This window comes from Podarcis melisellensis, assembly GCF_964234715.1.
Source record: "Podarcis melisellensis genome assembly, chromosome: 3".
Taxonomy (NCBI): domain Eukaryota; kingdom Metazoa; phylum Chordata; class Lepidosauria; order Squamata; family Lacertidae; genus Podarcis; species Podarcis melisellensis.
The window spans coordinates 8,677,526-8,685,201 of record NC_138530.1 but is presented as its reverse complement, the minus strand read 5'-3'; the positions used below and the strand labels follow the sequence as shown (position 1 = coordinate 8,685,201).

The following is a 7,676-nucleotide window of genomic DNA, read 5'->3' as shown; positions in this document are numbered from 1 at the left end:
GCCCGTTTGGAGAGAGCGGGTGGCGGGGAAGGGCTGGGCGCGGAGAGAGGATTGGCCGGCGCGGCGTGACTGACAGGGCCGCCTCTCCCGCCCGCCACAACAACCAACATTTCCCTTTCGTGAGGAGAAAAGGGCGGTATAGCGAGTGGGAGAGGTGGGTTGCCAAAGGGAGGGAGAGAAAGAAAAAGAGAGAGGGAGAGAGAGAGGCAGGCAGGAGGAGGAGGAGGAGGTGGGCGAAAGCGCGCGGCGACGGGGGGGGGGCTCACTTTAGCCTATGAGTGCAAACCCCCTCTGAAAAAAACCCGCTTTTACCTTTATTCTATCAAATAAAAGTTAGCTTGCGCTGAAGGTCAGGAGATTCCCTCAGTCGGTGCATAATTTAATTAATATTTTTTTAAAAATTAATACTGCTGTGTGGTAATTAGGTTTGCTTGGGTAGTTCGTATGTGCGAGGGATAGTGTAGTATTAACTAATTTTATTAAGTGTAGGGTTGTTGTTTTTTAGTCCCAAGAGCCAAGAGGTTAGGAACATGGGGAGCCTGCCTTGGACCCTGGGCCCATCCAGTTCAGTATTGCCCACACGGACTGGCAGCAGCAGCAGTAGCAGCTCCCCCCAGGGTTTCAGGCAGGAGATGGAGTTCTGCATCTTGGCCTGGGGGTGGGGGTGGTTTGAAGTCAGGTAGTTCCCTGGAATAATAATAATAATTTATAATAATAATTTATTATTTATACCCCTCCCATCTGGCTAGGTTTCCCAGGTTGCCAGGTCTTCTTCCAGCTTCCCAACCAGCCAGGGGTGCCTCTTGACATAACAGGAGTAAGGGGGCAACCCTTCGGAGGGGCGTGTGCCTGCATTGCTCTGGGCAAAGCTCTTCAGGGAAGGAGCCTGGGGGGTGACGGTCGCAATGGATATTTCCCTTCCTCCAGCACCCAGGGAGGTGGGGTGGTGCAGGGTGGGGAATGCAGGGAAGAGGGAGATAGGGAAAAGATCCGGTCAGGGAAGCAGGGTGGTGCCCCTGCTCTGTTTGGGATGCAAGCCTGCCTTAATTATTTCCTTTTTGGAGGCAGAGCTGAATCCATGCGACAGGCGAAGTGATACTCTCTGGCTCTTTGTCTCTCTTTCTCTCCTTAGGATATAATATCTGTCTGGTCCTTTGCCCTGCCCTGCCTGCCACCGTGTTATCCTGAGAGGCGCTTTCATTGCATTTTGGATCCCATCAGTTGGCAGCACCTCGCTTGCGTTGGAGCATCCTTCAGGTAACTAGTGCTAGTTGAGGGGTTTTGTGTTTTTTTGGTCTGCTTTCTGGATAACCTCCATCCCTTCTTGTCTGTTGTTTATGCAACAAAGAGTTTAGACTCTGCAGAAATTTATGAAGCGGTCGTAACTCCCAAGACCTTTTCAGGATAGGAAAAACACTTATCACTTACCTGTTCTGGGAAAACTTCGATGTTGGTAAGGCTACTGTATTATATTGTAAACTGCCCTGTGATCCTCAGTTGAAGGGCAGTATAGAAATTTAATAGATGATGATGATATCACAGCCACATGAATGCTTTGGGTTGTTTTTTCTTTTATGTTTTGTATTTGATCAAAAGCTTTGTATCTCAATTGTCATTTTGGATAATGTTCATTATTATTATTTTGTCTAGTAATATATTGGATAATGTGCTATTCACATGCTCTTTGTTGGGTCATGTATGCAAGATAATTGAACATTTTTGTTTCTTTTGTTTATAGTGAAATAGTATTTTTTCAAAGAAAGAAATTTATGAAGGATGTGAGATTTCAAGGGCCCTTTCTACATTCCAAAGATGCTATTTTCAGCTAGACTGTTGCATTTATAAGAGCTGCAGGTGAGCCGAACAATGTCTGCAGTGAAGTGACGATGTATGGTGGGAAGGAACATTCAAAAAAATCTTTTCAGTTTTTGTCCTGAGGCAGTGCCTTTTGTTTCAAGCATGATGGTTTCCTCAGATCGGTTAATATGATTAACCTCGTTTCTGAAAGATACTAACTAAATCTGACACATTACAGATAGGTGACATTAAAGTACATTTAAATAATTTTAATTTTCTTTTATAATCATTTTATTAGGATTTATCTATATAAAACACAAACAAAATGCATACAATAATATATATGCTATTCACTAAATAAGCTTAGAGTTTATAGCTAAATAATTGCACTACTTCATCTTTACAATTTACAAGGTATAGAGAGGGGAGGGGAATTAAATTATAAGGATAGATCAGATAAATTTTATTTTCCCAGGAAGGTTCTTGCTGTTGTGTTACAGGATATTATTTTCTGTCTCTCTTCCTGTGGCTCATTGGTCTGAGGTGTTTGCTTTTCTAATACTAAATTCAGCTCCAAAACTTTTTGGAACCAGTGATTGGTTTCAGAGCAGTTCTGGCTTGCTGGGATTTTCTTCCATATAGAAGTGAATTACTTCATTCTGAAGAATCATCTAGCAGCTAGTTTTCTGTTTAGGACACAATAACAAATAACTGTCATGTGTGTCTTCATTCCTTCTAGCATGCTCTTTGGGCTGTAGCTACAGTAACAAATTTGATACCTTAGATTTAGGAGAATCTGTTTGTTCTCTGTTTCTGATCCTTTGGCTACAAAGCATCTTTTTAAATTCCTATGCCAACTTTTCTAAAATAAAATAAAAGGTTGCTGATTTGGAAGGAGTAACACAGGCTCAAAAATGTGCAAATTTTAAAGTCATTTTTTATTTAAGGATGTATTGAATAATTGGCTTATTTTGGAAATACTAGATGAAGGGAACTTTTATCATTTGTTAAGGGCAGTATTTTATCCAGCTGTATGATTCCTAGGTATTAGAATTCCATACTGCTAAACAAATTATGTAGGTGTATTAAAGGTAATGGATATGGACTTCATTTTTCTAAGTATCACCCTATGATAGGTCATACGTTTTTTTGTTGTATGGATCATTATATGATAAGTTGGAGAATTTACAATAATATCACTTACTATTATTTTTATTTCTCTTTCTTTAGCTTGTCTTTAGGCCCAGACTGAATGAGTTGCTTTATTTCGGACTATACATATATCAATGATTTTCTACTACAAATAAAGTTCATCTTACGTAAGAAAGGTATCTGACTAAACTGCATTCCAGTTTTCTTCTCCTTTAAAAATGTTGCATACTGTTAGGTAAATGTTGTGCAACTGATGCTTGCCTTAGCTATTCAAACATCAGTTTAAAGGCCTCTCTTTTTTTAAAAAAAATATTTTTCTTCTAATAACTCACACCCGTATATAGCTTACTTTCCTTTCAGAGCTTTTTAAACAAAGGGTGCAAATGAGCTCTATGAGACATAACCCAGTTAAGTCACAGAGTTTAGAATGTATTCCTGAAATCAGTTAGTCTTATTAATTCTAAATGTATTTAATTGGAATAACCCCATTGATATGTACTGCTCTTACTTAGGATTGAATTCAAGTCAACTTCAATAATTGGCCACTCAAAGGGCCACAGCTCAGGAGGAGATCATCTCCTTTGCATCTTAAAGGTCCTAGGGTCAATTCCTAGCATCTTCTGGTATGGCTGGGAGAGACCCCCAGTTCAAATCCTGGAAAGACACTACTAGTCAGTATTACTGAATTAGGTGGCCAAATGGCTTGACTTGGCATAAGGCTGCTTCTTATCTTCCATGTCAGTCATATTTCCATGATCAATTTGGGTCTGGCTATTCTATGTGTAGAGTGCTCCATGCTCATGCTGGAAATTGATGTGAATTTGCATGACTTTATAATGAGCAAGTTTGGACGTAATTCTAATGCAAAGTTTAGCATTACAGGAAATGAACCTTAATGATCTTTTGGCTCATGCATTCTCTCTCCCACCCCCCTTTCCACAGCCAAAAAATAGGGGTTTGGAAGTTTTTACTTCTGTCCTAAATGAATAGTTTGCTGTGATCTCTGAACCCAGACAAAATGTGAGTCTTTACTACCCTTAGTGAAAACAAGCCATCTTCAAACATTGGGTTTTGAAGCTGGCTTGTTTCCACTCGTTCTTGTTAAAATTAACCACAGCTTTAGGATTTTGACATAATGATAACCTCTAGTTAAATCTGAAGTGGAAGCATCCAGTCTCCTCCTGATGGCCCTGATGATGGAAGGAATTCAGGAGCCTGAGGCTGACTGTCGCTCATCCTCATAACTAATCTCGGTTTGCTGAGCAGTAAACTGATGTGTTCTACATTATGTGCTGCAAACAGCAGTGTACGTTGGGAGTGGCCCTTGAAAGAGGAGCAGGCTATCCCACACAAGTATAAATGGTCATTGTTTGAAACAGCTCTAAAGGAGTGCTTGAGTGGATGAAACTGTGTGTCTGTCAGTAACTCTCCCCCCCCCCCCAATGCACCTATTTCTTCATCTTTTTATATAGAGCCAAATCTAGGTTGCATTTTACAAAGCATGTTGCTGCTAGACAAAAGCTTCATGCCTGTCTGGAACTATCATCATGTGTCAGAGCACCTGTCAACTTAGCACAGCTAAGATGCCTGATAGTTTGAGAGATGCTGAGGTATTGGGTTTGCTCTGTGTTGAGGCTATGTTAACTGATGTATTTTTAATAACTGTCTACAAAGGCTTTTTCATATCACGGTAACTAACTATAGTAAGGAAGCCATGGGGCGATAAGGTGCATGCTTTTGGGAAAACTTGAAGGGTAGGGTATTTTAGCTGGCTTTAGTTTGCATATTGTCTCAACGTTGTTGTTGTTGCTGCTCCTGCTGCTGTTTTTTTTGCTGTTGGCATTCATCTAGACCAGGGCTCAGCAAGGTTTACCGGCCATGGGCCGGATCACTCACATGGAGATCGTCTGTGGGCCGGACTGGTGCAGCATGACGTTGGAAATCACATCTGCGCATGTCCGCGGTGCCAGGAATCGCTTCTGCACATGCCCAGATGCCAAAAATCGCACCTGCGCAGAAACAATTTTCGGCATCTGGACATGCGCAGATGCGATTTCCGGTATCTGTGCGAGCGCAGATGTGATTTCTGGCGCTACTCGGTGAATCTCCACGCTGCGCTGTGCTGGTTTAGCGCAGCATGCAGGGGACTCACCGAGTGGGCGGCTCGGTTCGGGGGCTGGTAAAATAGTCTTTGTGGGCCGCACATTGTCAACCCCTGATCTAAACATCTGGGGATTTGAAAGCCAAGAGGTATGGTTTTATGGAGTAATGGCTGACATTGTGGCAACATTTTTGTTAATCACTAATAAGGAAACCAAACAGTACAAATGGATTCAAGATGGCTCCTATTCTACTAATGTCTCCTTAGTATTTGTACAAAACTAGGGAACTTTCAGCACCATAGAAAGCATTCTCTGACTACACTCTCTCTCAGGGTACATTGTAAGAAAGGAACCACATCTTCTCCCTCACTTAAGTGATTGGGCCTGTCCCCTCTATGAAAATTTTATTTGTGATGAAATGGATATGGGCGGGGTCTAATCCTTGCACAAAGAGTCAAAGCTGTGCTGCTGCTTCATTCTTTCCTGAGCTGTTGATGCTGTGAATGTTGCAGAAGATGTGGGGGGTGGGTGAATCCTCATGTTATATGAAGATGTCCTGTCTTCTGAGTAACTGAGCAAGGCAAGGTAGTTATTTCAGCAGAGTGCTTTATTACACCTAGAGAAGGAGGTGATGGCAGGTGTTGGGCCTGGTTGTGTTAAAGATTAGGCAGGATTTTTAAAAAAAAAATATGATCAAGGGTAAGTCTCAGGTCTGGTTTTGTGAACTTTTCAAAGCTCACTGCTACTGTCCTGACAGAATTGCTTGTGTCAAGTTAGGAACAACTATTTTATTTGTAGATGCAGCTTCCTCTGAGCTGGAAATTAGTGTTTGTTTATAGCCCTACTGCATACATGTCCTATTCCTACTACAAACAAGATGCACTCTTCTTTTGTTACTTGGTTGTCTACCTGGAGAACCTATATGAATTAATTATATGCTACTAGCAAAGTGTTTTTTTGACCCCTTTTATGCCCTTGGAGCACATGTGGACAGAGATCCAGAAAGCTACTTCAGGAAGAAGAAGATTTGCTTTATGCCCAACACTAAAAATTCCCCTTGAAAACCCATTGTTTTTAAAGAAGACTCCTATTTCAAAAGTTCAGAGTCTCTTTGGTTTAACAAAACTAGTTGTGTGGGTCTTCAGGCAGTGACCACTGCCTTTCTTTAAACTCCCTTTTGCACTGAAATTTTTGGTGAGGGCTGGCCTCTGATTCAGATTGCAGCATCTCTGTACCCCTTGCTTTTCTGAACTCTCTGAAGTCTCACCTTGTCTGTAATATAGGGAAGAAACATGCTGTGTGTGTTTGCTTTAAGGATTAATGTGATAATGCACATGAAGTGCTCTGAGTATTTTTTTTTCTTTTTTGGGGTGAGGGAGTAATCTTCATTATTGAAATCAGTTGAGGACCAAGCTGTGTGGTCTGTAAATGCAATCCCATTATATTTAATGCTACTGCACTGCAGAAGTTTCAGTGGCAATGTAATATACTGTTTTTTTTCTGATCCTTCAGCAGTAATCAGGCGCTGCCCTCCTCTAAATCAGAGACTAGATTACTTCTGAATGAGGAAGTCAGCTTTATGTATGTATCAGTGCTGCCCAGTATATAGAGGATTGAATTTTATTTGTTTTATTTCTAGTTATTTTAAGTTTCTAGTACTGTATTTTATTATAGTATTGTTATTTATATAGCGACATCAGTATTCATGGTACTGTAAAAGAGTATAAAAATATAATTTGCAATCTAAAATGTCACATGTGGAAAAACAGAGGAAAATGAGAAAGTGGAGACACGGATGAATAGGAAAGCAGTGTCAACTGCACTTGCTTAGGCTTTGTTATAAATGAAACTAAAAGCCTATGACATTTACAAGTCATTCAGTCTTTAAGTTCAGCTGCTCACTAGTTATGGTTAGCAGGGTCAGACTTTTTTTTTACCAGCTGCAAAATTACAGAAATAATTCAAAAGCTTGATGTAAAAAAACCAACATGTCTGTCTCATTTAGTCTTCTGTAATTTTGATACCTGAGCAATGGGTATGCTGCAGGAGGAACTTTTCTAGCTGCTTTGCAACTTTCAAAGCCTGCAGTCATCATTGGATAATGTGCTGCTGGATGAGAGAGACACATTTTCTGGTGGCTTAAAGCTTAATTAAAAAAGAGAAAGAAACTTTGCTTATTTTTCTAGGATGATATGTCTCTCTGGACGGAATAAATGTAATAGAGTTGGACTTCCGGGTCGGCGCCATCGCCGAATGGCGGGCTCCCTCCGAGCTCCGGAGGGAGCCTGCTCGGCAGGGGCTGGGTCCTACCGCACCGGCGATGCGGGGACCCTTAAAAACCACGGCCACGGAGGCCGTGGACATGGAGACTCGGCTGGCACCGTCAGCGCCCTCTCGATTCGTGAAGGAGCCTTTTTAAAGGCTACGGATCGGGTGCCGGGGAGGAGCGTGGTGCTTTGAGTCCTCTGCTATCCCTGCCGAGCGCAGCCGCATGCCATCCGGCGGAGAGCGCTGACTTCTTCTATTGAAAATTTGGACCCAAAAGAAGAACCCGTGAGTAATTGGAATATGGACTAAAAAGAGGGATAAATTTTTAGAATTTGGAGCGAACGGGGGAGGTGGAAA

General features: G+C 41.6%; 1 protein-coding gene across 2 annotated transcripts in view; it reads left to right on the top strand.

Annotated features, from left to right (window-relative positions):
- Window positions 1–4: 4 nt before the first annotated feature.
- Window positions 5–7,676, top strand: part of SANBR (SANT and BTB domain regulator of CSR) — a 35,149-nt gene continuing 27,477 nt past the window's right edge. Inside the window, exons 1-4 of one of the 2 annotated variants that reach the window (XM_081903977.1) lie at window positions 5–154; window positions 1,133–1,257; window positions 1,739–1,854; window positions 3,028–3,125. The gene's annotated coding sequence lies outside the window, so the exon portion shown is untranslated. The remainder of the gene's footprint in view (window positions 155–1,132; window positions 1,258–1,738; window positions 1,855–3,027; window positions 3,126–7,676) is intronic. The other variant, XM_081903976.1, reaches the window with a different exon arrangement.